General features: G+C 45.7%; 1 long non-coding RNA gene across 2 annotated transcripts; it reads right to left on the bottom strand.

Annotated features, from left to right (window-relative positions):
• Positions 1-1,097: 1,097 nt before the first annotated feature.
• On the bottom strand, positions 1,098-4,326 carry LOC144579439 (uncharacterized). 2 transcript variants are annotated; one of them, XR_013526973.1, is made up of 3 exons: positions 4,067-4,326; positions 3,102-3,280; positions 1,098-2,970 (listed from the first exon to the last, which is right to left on the bottom strand). It is a non-coding gene; the product is annotated as an uncharacterized LOC144579439 (long non-coding RNA). The 2 variants fall into 2 exon arrangements; XR_013526972.1 differs by having other exon boundaries at positions 4,160-4,326.
• Between the last annotated feature and the right edge of the window lie 11,062 nt (positions 4,327-15,388).

Genomic DNA, 15,388 nt, shown 5'->3' with positions numbered 1-15,388 from the left:
GCAGAGGTTGCAGTGAGCCGAGATCGGGCCACTGCACTCCAGGCTGGGCAACAGAGTGTGATTCCATCTCAAAACAAACAAACAAAAACCCACACTCTGTTTGCAGTGATTAAAAGGTTCTGGAGATGAGTAATGGAGATGGTTTCAAGACCTTGTGAATGTATTTAATGTTACTAATTTACACACTTAAAATGGTTATAATTTTACATTTTGCCTATTACATCCCAATTTTTAAAAAGTAAAAATGAATAAAACCTGCACCCAGTGAGTTTTGGGAGGGCTGACCCCACCACTAGCCCCAGGAGTGGGTCCTGACAGGCATTTTGCCAATCAGCATATTTTAGTCACTGATTCATGGGCACAAGGCAGAGGCACTAGCTGTCTGCCAGAGTCTGTTCTTCCTTTTTCCCTTTTTGGGTGTGTCTGTGGCACAGCAGCACAGTCTGTAAACCAACTAATTCAGGCTCAGAACTCAACAGAACCAACAGGTCATCAAGTAGCTAGTCTCCGAAGATGAAGTCACCAGTGTCCACCCACCTTGGGTGCATGTGCTGCCCCTGCCATCAAGAGGCAGTCTGCTTCCTCTCCCCGTCAGTCTCAGATGGAATGGTGACTTGCCTTGACCAATGGACTATAGCACAAGTGACATGTGACTGTCCCAGGACGAGTCTTTAAGAGGCCTGAGAGCTCCTGCCTCTCCTTTTTTTTCTTTTCCCCACTGTCCATCTTCTTCTTTCCCCTTTCCCCACTTTTTCCCCCACCTTTTCTCCCCACCTTTTCCTCCACCTTTCCTCACCATCCCTCTTCTTCTTTCCCTTTTCTGCACCATTCACCCATTTCCCCCCATTTTCCCCATCTCTCCCCACCAACCCTCTTCTTTCACCTTCCTCCCACTTCCCCCTCACCTCTCCCCACACTGTCCCTCTTCTTTCCCCTTCCTCCACCTTTCCCTTCTTTCCTTTCCCCCACCTTTCTCCACCCCAACATTCCTGTTCTTCTCTCCCCTTTCCCCACCCTTCCTCTTCAACCACACAGCTGAGCTCAGACCCCTTGAAGAATCATGAAAAACGAAAAATTGCTGTGTTTTAAGCCACTAAACTCTGCAGTAGTTTATTACACTGCAACAGATCATTGAAACAGAGACTTTTGCTGGGGCTTTTAAGAGAAGCAACTACTTCTCTGTTGTATTTCATGATGTGAGGCCGTGAACTCTGGAATCATGGCCGCCATCTTGCTACTACTATAGGGACCAGTCTGAGAATGAGTCTACAGGAAGTGGAGTAGAACCCAGAGAAGCTGAGAAACCAAGCCCTGATGTCAGCTGCCCATGAAGTTAACCCTATTTTATGAAGAAACTTCCCTCTTTTCTTTCAACCAATTTGAGTTAGAATTTCTGTTCCTTATAGCCTAAGAAGCTTGTCATACAGCAATGACAGTATATTCTTCTATGAATGTGGACGGGAAAGCAGGTTTGTGTGTAGATTAGTCAAGAATAGAACTCTCAGTTTTATGACAAAGGGATACAAAAATACAGTGGCTTAAATAAATTAGGACTTTGTTTTTCTTTCAGTAGGATTCCAGAGTTGAGCAGTCCAGGCTGGTGGGATACCTCTGCTCCACATAGTCACGAGGGACCGAGGATCTGTGGCTCAGTTGTGTCTTAGAGTGTTATCTTAGCCTGTAGGATCAAAGCTAAGTGGTCACTATGTCTGCGTTCCAGTCTATGGGCAGGAAGATGAGAGGATGTAGAAGAAAAGTAAATTCTTTTTAAGCAAGGACACCAACATCGTGTACATCATTTTAGTTCCAATTCTACCATGAGAACCATCCTTAACTGCAAAGGAGGCTGGGAAATGTAGTCTTCCTGACCACCTCCAATATCATGGAAGAACAGAATGTATTTGGGGAGGAACATTGGAGCACATGACACATTCTATTTTGAATGTGATTACTTCGAGGTGTCTGAGGGACATGTAAGAGGATGCACGTCTCATGCAGTTGGATATATGGGACTGGGAAACAGGTGAAAAGCTTCACAACATTCTAGGAGTTGTCAACACCTACCAGAGCAACAAGCAATCAATACATATTTGAGATCCTAGTATGTGGCAGGTATTATGTGAGGTGCTGGGGACCAAATGTAGAATAGGAAGACAACGGGGCTGAAAATCAGGCTTTGAAGACCCTCAGCATTTACAACTTAGGTTGAGGAAAATAAAACCCAGAAGGTATGGCCAGGAAGACAAGAACAAACAAAAAACAGGAAGAAGAGGTTCACAGAAGCCAAGAGGAAGACATGCTTTAAGAAGGAGAGGTGGGCCAGGAGCGGTGGCTCACGCCTGTAATCCTAGCACTTTGGGAGGCCAAGGTGGGTGGATCACCTGAGGTCAGGAGTTCAAGACCAGCCTGGCCATCATGGTGAAACCCCATCTTTAAAAAAATATAAAAATAATTAAAAAAAAAAAAAAAAAGAAGAAGGAGAGGTGACCGGGTGCAGTGGCTTACGTCTATAATCCCAGCACTCTGGGAGGCCCGGGCAGGTGAGTCACCTGAGGTCAGAAGTTCAAGACCAGCCCAGCCAACATGGTGAAACCCCATCTCTACTAGAGATACAAAAAAAAAAAAAAAAAAAAAAATTAGCCAGGCATCATGGTGCATGCCTGTAATTCCAGCTACTCAGGAGGCTGAGGCAGGAGAATCCCTAGAACCAGGGAGGGGGAGGTTGCAGTGAGCTGAGATGGCACCATTGCACTCCAGCCTGGGCAACAAGAGCAAAACTCAGTCTCCAAAAAAAAAAAAAAAAAAGGAAAGAAAGAAAAAAAAATAGCTGGGCGTGGTGGGACATAGTTTGTAATCGCAGTTATTCAGGGGGCTAATGTGAGAAACTCATTTGAACCCAGGAAGTGGAGGTTGAAGTGAACCGAGATCATGCCACTGTTCTCCAGTCTGGTCAACAGAGTGAGACTCCACCTGAAAAAAAAAAGAGAAAAAAAGAAGGAAAGGTAAACCAGTTCTGTCAACAACTTTTGAGAAATAAAGCAAGTAAAGGAAGAAAAATGTTGCTGAGTCTTGTCTCATGCATGCATTGATCAGTACTCAGCTGAAGACATGATGAGAAGGACCCTCTGGAGATTTCCAGGGATTGCTCTCTCTGCAGCAGTCTCTGCTCTGGCGGTTGGCCCTGAGAACTCCAGTAGCCTTCAGTTCCTCAGACCCCCATCTCTTCAATGCAGTAAGATCATCAGACCATGCCTGGGCGATTCTTCTTAGTCTTCTCAGGCTGCCATAACAAAATACCATAAATTGGGAAGCCAGATGTGGTGGCATATGCCTGTAGTCCCTGCTACTCTAGAGGCTGAGGTGGGAGGATCACTTGAGCCCCGGTGTTTGAGGCTGCAGTGAGCTAATGATTGTGTCACTACATTCTAACTTGGGTGACACAGCGCGATTCTGTCTCTAAAATGAACAAAAAACAAAATACCACATACCAAGTGACTCAAGCAACAGAAATTTATTGCTTGCGGTTCTGAAGGCTGGAAAGTCTGAGATCAAGGTGTCAGCATGGTCAGCTTCTAGAGAGAGCTCTCTTGTTGGCCTGTAGATGGTTCCCTTCTCATGTGTACTCATATAACAGAGAGAGAGACAGAGAGGTCTTTTTTTTTTTTTTTTTTTTTTGAGACAGAGTTTTACTCTGTCTCCAGGCGCCAGACTGGAGTGCAGCGGCATGATCTTGGATCACTGCAACCTCTGCTTTCGGGTTCAAGCAATTCTCCTGCCTCAGCCTCCCGAGTAGCTGGGACTACAGGCGAACGCCACCACGCCCGGCTAATTTTTGTATTTTTAGTAGAGACGGGGTTTCACCATATTGGCCAAGATCGTCCTGATCTCCTGACCTCGTGATCCACCTGCCTCAGACTCCCAAAGTGCTGGGATTACAGGTGTGAGCCACCATGCCCGGCATTCTCTCCTGCTTTTTTTTTTTTTTTTTTTTTTTAATTTTTAAGATGGGGTTTTACCATGATGGCCAGGCTGGTCTTGAACTCCTGACCTCAGGTGATCCACCCACCTTGGCCTCCCAAAGTGCTAGGATTACAGGTGTGAGCCACCACACACAGAGAATGTCTTTCATCTTCTTTTTTTCTTAGAGACAGGCTCTTACTCTATTGCTCAGGCTGGAGTATAGTGGTGCGATCATAGCTCACTTATCCTCAAACTCTAGGACTCCAGCAATCTTCCCACCTCAGTGTCTTGAGTAGTTAGGACTGCAGGCATGTGCCACCACATTCTGTAATTTTGTTATTTTCTGTAGAGACAGGAACTCACTATGTTGCCCAGGCTTGGTATTTCTTCTTATAAAGGCACCAACCCTATGAGATCAGGGCCCACTTTTATGACCTCATTTAACCTTTATCTCCTCATAGGCCCCATCTCCAAATAGAGCTACATTGTGAGCTAGGGCTTCAGGGTATAAATGTGGGGGACACACTTCAGTCTGTAGCACCCTCTCTGCACTGCAGACTATAGACCAGGGCAACTGGAACTCACATCACTTGCTTCCCCTCTCTGGGGGACCACTGCCTTCCACTGTCTGGTGTCCAATGTCTAAAAACGGTTGTTTCACATGTGTTGTCCAGTTTTTAGTTGTTTCCAGTGGGAGGTAAACCCAGTCCCTGTTACTCCATCCTCGCAGTGCTGATGGGTTTCCTAACAAGGAAGCCACTGGTGACTTGATCCAGAGCAGTTTCAGGGGAGTGCTGAGGGCAGAGGTCAGGTGGGAGTCAAGTGAGTGAGAGTAGACAGTGAGGGAGTGGAGACATGGAGACATTGAGTGTAGACAACCCTTCTAAGTTTTGGCTAAGAAAGGTGTCCCAGGGGAACTTTGACAAGATCCCTTTCAGTTGGCCTCAAGCCTGTACTCAATGAATTTCCCACCTCAAGTCACAGGGGGCTGGGTGTGGTGGCTCATGCCTGTAATCCCAGCACTTTGGGAGGCCGAGGTGGGTGGATCACCTGAAGTCAGAAGTATGAGACCAGCCTGGCCAACATGTGAAAACCCATCTCCACTAAAATTACAATAATTAGCTGGGCGTGGTGGTGGGCAGCTGTAATCCCAGCTACTTGGGAGACTAAGGCAGGAGAATCACTTGAACCTAGGAGGCAGAGGTTGCAGTGAACCAAGATTGTGCCATTGCACTCCAGCTTGGGTGACAAGAGTCAAACTCAGTCTCAAAAAAAAAAAAAAAAGCAGGGGACAGGGAGTGCTGGGGAAGCTCTCATTGAAAAGATGACATTGGACGAAGGAAGCGCAGGAGAAGCTATGCAGCTGTCTGGAGGAAAAGCGTTTCAGGCAGAAGGAATAGCAAGTGTGAAGGCCCTGAGGCAACAGCAAGCTTGGCAATTTGGAGGAGCAGCCAGAAAACAAAGAAAAAGAAAATCTTAAAAAACGATACATGCAGCTGGGTGCAGTGGCTCATGTCTGTAATCCCAGCACTTTGGGAGGCCAAGGTGGGCGGATCACGAGGTCTAGAGTTCGAGATCAGCCTGACCAACGTGGTGAAAACCCTTCTCTACTAAAAATACAAAAATTAGCCGGGCGTGGTGCCACGCGCCTGTAATCCCAGCTACTCGGGAGGCTGAGGCAGGAAAATCACTTGAACCCGGGAGGCGAAGGTTGCGGTGCACTGAGTGTGCCATTGCACTGCAGCCTGGTCGACAGAGTGAGACTCCATCTCAAAAAAAAAGGAAAGAATACATGCATACAGGTAACAAAACCGTAAGGAAAGTGAAAAAGGCAAACACTTGCTGGTGAGAGGGAGGGAGGGAAGCAGGGCCAGTGTCTCTTCAGTGCTGGCAGTGCTTTGTTTTTGTGGGTGGTGGTTACATAAGGGTACATTTCATATCTATTTTTCAAGCCGTGTTTATATCCTAGATACTTTTCTGTGTGTTATATTTCACAATACAGATGATTTAAATCATGTGTTAAACAGTCTTTGCTCAACCGTGGGTGCTATTACAGGACATAGACACAAGAGGGGGCGCTAACCAATGAGCAGCGGCCAGCAGGGTTTCCTAGCAACGGAGCAAAAACTGGTGGATTCCCGCTCTTGCCCCTGCCAGGTGGGCCAGAGTCCACTTCGAGCCCTGGCGGCGTCTCTGCTGGGTCTGCAGTGTCACTGACTTTTGCGCGGAGTGGCGCTCTTCTCCCCAACAGAACCCGGGAGGCTGCGCCTTTGCACCGCGGAGCCTTTTTCTGCCAGTGTTAGATAATAAGGACGTCCTCTGGGCCGGGCGTGGTGGCTCACGCCTGTAATCCCAGCACTTTGAGAGGCCAAGGCAGGTGGATCACGAGGTCAAGAGATCGAGACCATCCTGGTCAACATGGTGAAACCCCGTCTCTACTAAAAATACAAAAAGTAGCTGGGCATGGTGGCGCACGCCTGTAGTCCCAGCTACTCCGGAGGCTGAGGCAGGAGAATTGCTTGAACCCAGGAGGCGGAGGTTGCGGTGAGCCCAGATCGAGCCATTGCACTCCAGCCTGGGTAACAGGAGCGAAACTCTGTCTCTAAATAAATAAATAAATAAATAAATAAGGATGTCCTCATTAACGGATGCCATTAGTAGTATCATTAGGGACCGAGGGCTTTTATCCCTAAGACTCCAAACACGTGGTAGTGTTTTCCTCGAAAACAGAGGAAATTAAAGAATGGAACCGGCCGGGCGCGGTGGCTCACGCCTGTAATCCCAGCACTTTGGGAGGCCGAGGCGGGTGGATCGCGAGGTCAACAGATCGAGACCATCCTGGTTAACATGGTGAAACCCCGTTTCTACTAAAAAATACAAAAATTAGCTGGGCATGGTGGCGCGTGCCTGTAATCCCAGCTACTCGGAAGGCTGAGGCAGGAGAATTGCCTGAACCCAGGAGGCGGAGGTTGCGGTGAGCCAAGAATGCGCCATTGCACTCCAGCCTGGGTAACAAGAGCGAAACTCTGTCTCAAAAAAAAAAAAAAAAAAAAAAAAAAGAATGGAACGGAGGGACCCTTGCCTCCAGCCCTCTAAGACCTCAGGTCTCTCTCCTCTCCTTCTCCTCTCTCTCCTTTCTCTCTCTCTCTCTCTCTCTCTCTCTCTCTCTCTCTCACACACACACACACACACACGGGGGGGGGGGAGAGAGAGAGAGAACAAGAAGAAGAAATTAAAGAATAGAAAGAAAAAAAAAAACAGAAAAAAAGAATAGAAAGAAGGGACCTTTCCTCCAGCCTTCTAAGACCTCAGGTCTCCTCTCCCCTCCCCTCTCTCTCTCCTCTCTCTCTCTCTCCTCTCTCTTCCTTCTTCTCTCTTTCCTCATCTCACACACACATATACAGAGAGAGAGAGAGAGAAGGAGGGAGGGAGAGAGAGAGAGAGAAAGATTTCAAGATTTGGGATATGGTGCAATTTTTCAAGATTGTTGGCCAGGCGCGGCGGCTCACACCTAATCCTAGCATTTTGGGAGCCTGAGGCAGGCAGATCACCTGAGGTCAGGAGTTCAAGACCAGCCTGATCAACGTGGCAAAACCCCGTCTCTACTAAAAATACAAAAATTAGCTGGGTGTGGTGGCGCACGCCTGTAATCTCATCTACTCAGGAGGCTGAGGCAGGAGAATCACTTGAACGCGGGAGGTGGAGGTTGCAGTGAGCTGAGATCATGCCACTGAACTCCAGCCTGGGTGACAGAATGAGACTCTGTTTCAAAAATGTCTCTCATAACCAAAGAAAGTTAAAACAATGGATAGATAGCTTATTTTCTCATTAAAATAGCAAAACTAATTTAAATCATAATGCCTCACACTAGGAAGGCTGAGTGGAAGCTGGCAGTCTTATATGATGCTAACAGCAGCATACACCAGTAGCCACTCACTGGGAGAGCAGTCTGGCACCACCCAGCAGAAGCTATAAAAATGTTCCTACCCTTTGATTCAGCAACCCAGCTTCTGGGACTGTATCCTAAGAACATAATTTTGAAATTTGGGAAAAGGTATATGTGCAAATATTGGTAGCAGCATTATTTATAATGGTGAAAAATTGGAAACCAAGGGAAATGGGGATCAAGGGAACAGCTCTATTAAGTAACATGAATGCATCCTTTTAAAAAAATGATGACTACAAAAATTTTGAAAATTACCTGGGTGTGGCTGGGCGAGGTGGCTCACACCTATAATTCCAATACTTTGGGAGGCTGAGGAGGGTGGATCACTTGAGGTCAGGAGTTCAAGACCACCCTTGGTTACGAGGCCAAACTCTCTCCAAAAAATACACACACTCAAAAAAAAAGTTTGCTGGGTGTGGTGATGCATGCCAGTAGTTGCAGCTACTCCAGAGACTAAGACAGGAGGATTGCTTGAGCGCAGGAATTCAAGGCTGCAGTGAGCTATGATCCTGCCACTGCAACTTCAGCCTGGGTGACAGAATGAGACTTCTTCTTTTTTTTTTTTTTTTGAGGTGGAGTCTTACTCTGTCGCCCAGGCTGGAGTGCAGTGGTGCAACCTTGGCTCACTGCAACCTCTGCCTCCTGGGTTCAAGCGATTTTCCTGCCTCAGCCTCCTGAGCAGCTGGGACTACAGGCACGTGCCACCACATCTGGCTAATTTTTGTATTTTTAGTAGAAACAGGGTTTCACCATGTTGGCCAGGCTGGTATCAAACTCCTCACCTCAGGCAATCCACCCACCTCAGCCTCCCAAAGTGCTGGGATTACAGGTGTGAGCCACTGCACCTGGCCAAGACTTACCTTTTAAAATATATATATATTACACTTTATATAGTTTTCAGAATAAGATATATATATATATATCCCATCTCTTCAAAAAATGCAATAAGATAAGATATATATATGTTACTCTGAAGACTGTGATACCATGGGAAATGCTGCTGTGTAACGCTGTTTTTTTAAAGTTTAGCTAGACTTCCCTCATGAGGGAGTGCTGTGCAATTTTACAGAGAAAAAAAAAGCAGCTACAAAATAACTCATAAGTACATACCATCCCATTCATGTGGGAAGAAAGCTAAGGTGGGGGATGAAACTATGTTGGGGAGATGAGAATGCTTTTTTCCCTTGTTTTTTGTTTCCATAACCTTATTCTCCGCTTTCACTTCTACTCAGGATTTATTTTTTCTTCTTGTTTTTTTTATTTTTTTTGAGGCAGGATCTTGCTCTGTCACCCAGGCTCCAGTGCAGAGGCACAATCACAGCTTACTGCAGCCTCAACCTCCTGGGCTCAAGCAATCCTCCCACCTCAGCCTCCCAAGTAGCCAGGACTATAGACACATGCCACCACACCAAGCTAATTAAAAAAAAAATTTTTTTTTTTTGAGACAGGATCTCACTATGTTGCTCAGGCTGGTTTCAAACTCCTGGTTTCAAACAATCCTCCCACCTCAGCCTCCCAAAGATTTGGGATTACAGGTATGAGCCACTGTGCCTGACCTACTTTTTCTTCTTTTCAAAATAAAATTTTAGTGGGCATTTCTTATATCAGTTGGTCATGTAATCTTACTCCAGGAAAGCCAGGAAATATAAGAATATTAAGGCCAAGCACAGTGGCTCACAAGTATAATCCCAGCACTTTGGGAGGCTGAGGCAGATTGCTTGAACCCTGGAGTTTGAGACCAGCCTGGGCAACATAGCAAGACTCCATCTCCACAAAAGTCTTTAAAATTGCTAGGCACAAAAAAATTAAAATAAATAAATAAAAAATGCTAGGCACAGTGGTACACACCCATAGCCCTAGCTGTTTTGGAAGCTGAGGTGGGAAGATCATTTGAGCCCAGAAGTTGGAGGTTGCAATGAGCTGTGATTGCACCATTGCACTCCAGCCAGGGTGACAGAGAGAGACTCTGTCTCTAAAAAATATATATTAACATAGTCATATTCTCACTCATAAACAACCTCTAGTAACTGTGGTTAGAGCAGTGGTTCCCAAACTTGGGTGTGTATCGGTATCATCTTGTTAAAGGACTTGTTAAAACTCAGATGGGGCCAAGTGTCATGGCTCAGTTCTGAAATCCCAGCACTTGGGATGCCTGCGTGGATGAATCACTTGGGCCCAGGAGTTTGAGATCAACCTGGGCAACATGGTGAAATCTCATCTCTACAAAAATTAGAAAAAATGAGCTGGGCGTGGTGGTGTGTGCCTATAGTTCCAGCTATTTGGGAGGCTGAGGTGAGAGGATCCACCTGAGCCTGGGAGGTCGAGGCTACAGTGAGCCATGATAACACCACTGCACTCCAGCCTGGGTGACTCTCTCTCAAAACAAAACCAACCAAACAAAAATAACCCAGATCTCTGTGTCCCACCCTGGAATTTCTGATTCAGTAGATGTGGGATGGGGCCCAAGAATTTACATATTTTGACAAGTTTTCAAATGACACTGATGCTGCTGGTCCCTGGGCCACACTTTGAGAGCCACCAACTTAGTGTGTAGTCTCATCAAATCTTTCTGTATGTCACATATGTAGATTCCTCCCCAAAAAATGATAGACATCTAGATTGTCTTTCCAGGAACCTTCTCGTAGCTAAATCTCTGGTGTATTTTTATTTTTATTTTTTTGAGACAGAATCTCTGTTGCTGAGGCTGGAGTGCAGTGGCGCAATTTTGGCTCACTGTAAGCTCTGCCTCCTGGGTTCAAGCGATTCTCCTGCCTCAGCCTCCCGAGTAGCTGAGATTACACGTACGTGCCACCATACCTGGCTAATTTTTAAAAAAATAGCTCACACCTGTAATCCAAGCACTTTGGAGGCCAAGGTGGGTGGATCACCTGAGGTCGGGAGTTTATGACCAGCCTGACCAACATGGTGAAACCCCGTCTTAAAAAAATATATATATATATCTCGTAGAGATGGGGGTTTCACCATGTTGGTGAGGCTGGTCTTGAACTGTAATCCCAAAGTGCTGGGATTACAGGTGTGAGCCACTGAGACCAGCTTTGTTGCATTCTTAATTATCTGAATAACTAAGATTATCATAATCATTAGTTTATTATCTTAATTATTAACATTATTAGGATTAAGTGTGCATTTTCAGAAATAGAATTGTTGGCTCAATAGACGTGCATGTTTTTCAAGCTTTCAAAATATATCATCAAATTGCTACCGTAAATTTTTTTTTCTTCTTTTTTTTTTCCCAGACAGGGTTTCACCATGTTGGTCAGGCTGGTCTCAAATTCCTGACCTCAGGTGATCCGCCTGCTTCGGCCTCCCAAAGTGCTGGGATTACAAGCGTGAGCCACTGCGCCCAGCTGAATTTTTTTTTTTTAAGACAGGAGTGCAGTGGCATGATCTCAGCTCACTGCAACCTCCGCCTCCCAGGCTCATGATTCTCCTGCCTCAGCTCCCTAGTAGCTGGGATTACAGGCATGTGCCACCATGGCCCAGTCAATTTTTGTATTGTTAGTAGAGACGGAGTTTTACCATGTTGGCCAGGCTGGTCTCAAACTCCTGACTTCAGATAATCCACCCACTTTGGCCTCCTAAAGTACTGGGATTACAGGTGAGAGCTACCACACTCGGCCTATAAAATCTAATATTTGCCGTATACTATGTAAGTATGTCATCTCATTTAATCTTCAAAATTCATTCATTCATTCAGCATATAGTCGTTGAATGCTACTTTGTGCCACATATTTTAGGGACTCAGAGATGAGCAAGACATAGCAACCCCTGAGGTAGATAGTATTATTATTCCCGTTGTACAGATAAGGAAACTGAGATCCATGAGAGGACTTGCCTAAGGACACACAGAGAGCCATTCCTTGCACTGCTTCATTTGCACAAAGTTTATCCTCTGGCTCTCAGCAGCCTCATGGTGCTTTGCTCCGTATGGAAAGGGATATTTTAATTTTGGGTGGCAACCCTCTTTCCTCTTTCTTTTTCCATTACAATTCTGGAAAAATTAAATGAGGAAACATCCTGGCATATAGTTCAGGAAATACAGCTAGTCTGAAAGCTGCCAGGAATAAAAGCAAACACTCTCTCCACTGAGTTTTATCTCCCACTTTTTTTTTTTTTAATAGGGTCTTGCTCTGTCTCCCAGGCTGGAGTGCAGTGGTGCAATCACAGCTCTCTGCAGCCTTGACTTTCTGAGATCAAGTGATCCTCCCACCTCAGCCTCCCAACTAGCTGGGACTACAGGCGTGTGCCACCATGCCTGTCTAATTTTTTTTTTTTTTTGTATTTTTTGTAGAAATGGGGTTTTGCTTTGTCACCCAGGCTGGTCTCTAACTCCTGGGCTCAAGCCTCAGCCTTTCAAAGTGCTGAGATTACAGTCATAAGCCACTGCACCCGGTGTTACCTCCCACTTTTAATAAACTAGGCAGAATTGGCCCTTTTTGATCTGAAAATTAGACTTGTTAATAAAATTTCTAACAAAAAGCATGATGGAGTTTTAGGGGCATGTATTAGTTAGCTCTTGATTTTCAGTTTCCTTGACTAACTCTAATTACAATTATTATCTGGGTATCTTAATGGTTAAGTACAAAAGCTTGTGAGTCAAACAAATTTGACCAAAAAAAAATTACAATAAATATTTATATAACTCTCTAAACTTCAGTTTCCTCATCTGTAAAATGCAGCTGAGACTACGTCCTTCATAAAATTCTCTAGAAGATCTCAAAGATCCAGGGGTCACGGCCACCATCTACCCCCCTTTAATTCACTAATCTGACTCCTGCAAGAATTAAATGGATCCTGGAGGAAGATGGAGGACTACTGCAAACTCAGCCAAATAGTAACCGTGGTGAGATTTTGGTGGGGACACAGCCAAACCAAATCTCATCTTGAATTGTAGCTCCCATAATTCCCATGTGTTGTGGGAGGGACCTGGCGGGAGATAATTGAATCCTGAGGGCAGTTTCCCCCATAATGTTCTTGTGGTAGTGAATAAGTCTCATGAGATCTCATGGTTTTATGAGGGGTTTTCCCTTTCACTTGGCTCTCATTCTCTCTTGTCTGCCACCACATAAGATGTGCCCTTTGCCTTCGGCTATGATTGTGAGGCCTCCCTAGCCATGTAGAACTGTGAGTAAATTAAACCTTCTTTTCTTTATAACTTTCCCAGCTTCAGGTATGTCTTTATCAGCAGCATGAAAACAGACTAATACAAGCCCCAACTGGAGTTGCTGTGTGGAGATGGTGTCTTTCCTAGATCCAATTAACATTGTTTCAAGTCTGTGGTGTCCAACCATTAATTTGGTTTATACATTTTTTCCCATCCCTAACAAGAAAAAGGACCAAAAATAGCTCAATGTACATGGGGACAGACAACAATATACATTTATGGTCTGCCTCAAAGCTATTTTAAGTCCTACCCTCTATCATAACATAGTCTAAAGGGACTGGGCCATCTGGGCATCCTGCAAAACATCATATTGATCCAGTCTATGGGTGAGATAGTGTTAATAGGATTGGATGAACAGGGCATGGCTCCAGAGAGTTGGAGATAAACCCTGCAAGAATTCAACCCTTAGAAAATTAACACAGGAGCAGAAAATCAAATACCACACATTCTTATAAGTGGGAGCTAAACATCAGGGGCTCGTGGACCTAAAGATGGCAACTACAGACACTGCAGACTACTAGAGCAGGGAGGGGAGGCGAGGGGCAAGGGTTGAAAAACTGTTGGGTACTATGCTCAGTACCTGGGTGACAGAATCCTTTGTATCCCAAATCTCAACATCACGCAATATATCCAGGTAACGAATCTGCACATGCACCCCTTGAATCTAAAAGTTGGAAAAAATAGTAAATAAAGTAGGGGAAAAAAAGAATTAGAAGGACTCCAGGGCTGGGCGTGGTGGCTCACGCCTGTAATCCACTTTGGAAGCCAAGGCGGGCGGATCACCTGAGGTCGGGAGTTCAAGACCAGCCTGACCAACATGGTGAAACCCTGTCTTTAAAAATAAATTTTTTTGAGGTGGAAAAAGAAAAAAAAGAAGGACTCCAGAAGTTTCAGATGCTCACCACATCAGTGAGGTTTTGAGGGATTCAATGGTCTGGGGCATGCCAGGACATCCTCTCCAAAGTAAAGGTCAGGTAATTACATCTTGTTCCTCCTCAAGAAGACAGCAGGCCGGGTGCGGTGGCTCATGCCTGTAATCCCAGCACTTTGGGTGGCCAAGACGGGCAGATCACCTGAGGTCAAGAGTTCAAGGCCAGCCTGACCAACATGGTGAAACACCATCTTTGAAAAAAAAATTTTTTTTAAAAAAAGAAGACAGCAACACTTAGTAGAACTCTGCAGCATATTTTACTTTATTTTTTTTTTTTTTTTGAGATGGAGTTTCGCTCTTTTTGCCCAGGCTAGAGTACAAGGGCGTGATCTTGGCTCACTGCAACCACTCCCTCTCAGGTTCAAGTGATTCTCCTGCCTCAGCCACCTGAGTAGCTGGAACTACAGGCACCTGCCACTACACCCAGCTAATTTGGTATGTTTAGTAGGGATGGGGTTTCACCATGTTGGCCAGGCTAGTCTCAAACTCCTGACCTCAGATGATACGCCCGCCTCGGCTTCCCAAAATACTAGGATTACAGGTGTGAGCCACCGTTCCGGCCTACAGCATATTTGATACTTTGGAATACTACTCCAACCCATTTCTCAGGAACATGGAAGGCTGCCAACTTTGAACAGATCTAAAGTCAGAAAGCTCTGTGGCAGAGTCAGGCTATAGTGCAAGCAGCTCTGCCTCTGGGGCCACATAACGTGGAGAACCCCATGCTATTACAGGCACCTTTGGTGGGAAAAGATGCCACACGTTTATGGCAAGCCCCAATGAGAGAATCAACATGTAGACCCCTCAAGTTCTAGAGCAAAGTCATTCAGTCTGCACAGAGAATTACTGCCATTTGAGAAATGATCCGTGGCTGGGTCCTCATAGAGATAGTGGGCTTGACCATGGGACATTAAGTGACCCTTGCAGCCAGAACTGTCCCTCCCCAGCTGGGATCTGTCAGACCTACCAGATGACAAGGTCGGATGGGCTCAACAGCAATCAATAGTAAGGTGGAACATGAGGGATCAGGCACAAGCAGGGACGGAGAGCACAAGTAAGCTGCACAAGATGCCTGCGGTGGCCAAGACCCCCATGCCATCCCCCAGTGTGGCACCAGCACGCCTCCTTCAGCTCACCCCAGCAGCTGCTTTGGGTCTCCTGTATGACCAACTAGCAAAGAGGAAAAAAGGCCAAGCTTGATCCACAGATGAGTCCATTCAGCATGAGGTGTAAGCTGAAAACAGAGAATGGCTATACTACAACCTCACTCAGCAGTGAATTTTAAGACAAGAATAAGGAGGAATCTTCCCAATGGGCAGAGCTTTGGGCAGTGCTCATCCACTTCATGGCCAAAAGAAATAGCCTG

Source organism: Callithrix jacchus, chromosome 15, assembly GCF_049354715.1.
Source record: "Callithrix jacchus isolate 240 chromosome 15, calJac240_pri, whole genome shotgun sequence".
NCBI classification, from domain to species: domain Eukaryota; kingdom Metazoa; phylum Chordata; class Mammalia; order Primates; family Cebidae; genus Callithrix; species Callithrix jacchus.
The sequence above is the reverse complement of the archived record's forward strand: the minus strand, read 5'-3'. Positions and strand labels throughout refer to the sequence as shown.